The following is a 2,118-nucleotide window of genomic DNA, read 5'->3' on the forward strand; positions in this document are numbered from 1 at the left end:
AGCCAGCTATCCCCCGTTGGTCCCTTAGAATACTGTCGACGGGCATTTAGGCTAAACCCCTAAATAGCGACGTAACACTATAAAAGTTTTTTTTCTGGACACATATGGTATCTAAATGATATACTTGCAGGACTGTCATTTTTTGAAGACATATCAATAGAGAACAAAAAAAAAATGGTTCAAGCATTAAATAAAAATGGAAAAATAAATTAAAAAAAAAATAGAAATTCAAACAGTAAAAGAAAATGAAGGAGTACATCAGTTTCTAACAGAAAATACTACAAAATTATTTCTACGCTTACCATAAATCAAGAATTTTTAAACAATCAACCAAACTTTTGGACTCAAAATTCGAACTACAATCAGACTAAAAATAAAGTTAAATCATTATTTGTAATAAATGACCCAGCAGAACGCGGAGTCGCCTTAATGGCGAGTTTTAATAACTGTCAAACAAACGATGAGAGCAAAGGCAATATTTATTACAAGTTGTGGAGAGACACCGCAATGAGTACCCTGATTGTAAAAAATCAACATTGATGACAAAAAAATAAAAAATAATTTTTATTTTTATTTTTATAATTATAAATATGTATATATAGATAATGCATTTTAAAATAAAAAAATGTAAAAAGGAAACAGTAAATTTGACGATATTTTCATTTATTTTTATGTGCATCGTATATTCTAGCGTACGTTCTAATCTAAAAAAAAAGGTAGTGGTTTTAAACATTTAAAAAAATTTTTTTCTCTTAAAATACACACAAATATTAATCTAATTAAAAAAAAAAATTTTTTTGGTTTACTTAAGTGTTCGTAGAACTTAACCATATTTTTGAGCTTTTTATGGACTTTACGCAATCAATTTTTTAAACGTCAAATTTTCATAAAATGTTTATTTTAATGTATATAATACATTTATGAGGTATCTCATAAACATTTTGAAGATCGATTTTTTTTGTATATATTTTTTATGTGTTAGAATATTTGTATCACCAAAATTGTTGCTTACACTATTAATTAGGTTACAGAGTATAATCTCTGTTAAGTCTATGATTTTAAATTCATTCTCCAGGTTGTGTCTGAGTATTCATTTTAAGGTAATTGGTATGTGTTAATATATTTTGCTTAGATTAATATTACTATTTTAAATTGTTAGGGCCTGAACTGAAACATTTTTTTTTCTCCACAATTTTACCTGTAACTGGTTACTCCATTGTTCTAGTTTATTAAATAAAACCTTAATGGTACCCTCACTTGATGAAAATTTTCTTCTCTTTTACATCTTAATCTAGTGGCCCGATTGTATAACATGTACATATTGCATGATTTTTTTTTATGTATTGATTATGAACATTTTGCTTAATTGATCAATGGTCATATTTTATTTTAACTTATTTGTTGATCAAAATACACCTGTATAATTTTCATTCCTTTTTTATCATTTTTTTAGATGTAATGTTGAACCAGAATTCCCTGTCTTTCCTTTACCATGAGATAGTGTGTTCTTGGGTGTGTAAGGTGGGCATGGTGAATAACTCAAATGTGGACCCATTACTTTTAGGGACCCCATACTTGACGGTAGTGACATGTTCAAAATAACTTTACCCGCTGTACGAACACTTTATACTCATGATAATCAAATTTCCTTGCTTTATTCCCTTATCACTGGTTTCAATGTTACATTACAAATAAACCACATACATTTAAAAGTTTATTTATGTTATGGATATCCAAGTCCTTGTTGATGGTGTATGTATCTGTGTTAAATGGTCAAGTCAAATGATCCTTATTATATATTATCTATTTTACTTATCAGTTATCGTTTTATTAACGACAGTATTGTATTCCTTCACTTCAGTTTTGAGTGATCTATTAACACTTTTAAGTATATATTTTCAGTATTTATGAATTATTAAGATTAATTTTGTATTATTCTTTTATTCTTTTCCTTACTTTGGATTAGTTTCACTTACATATTTATCTCATTGGACAGAAAAATTGAATAATAGCAAAACAGACGTCGGTGAACAAGTCACAACCACCGAGGTAAAGTTTTATTAGATAACATTCTTCTGTCATTAAATAAATCTGTTAGTTACTTGTATGCATAGTGAA

This window comes from Daktulosphaira vitifoliae, unplaced genomic scaffold (assembly GCF_025091365.1).
Source record: "Daktulosphaira vitifoliae isolate Bord-2020 unplaced genomic scaffold, ASM2509136v1 Scaffold_3, whole genome shotgun sequence".
NCBI classification, from domain to species: domain Eukaryota; kingdom Metazoa; phylum Arthropoda; class Insecta; order Hemiptera; family Phylloxeridae; genus Daktulosphaira; species Daktulosphaira vitifoliae.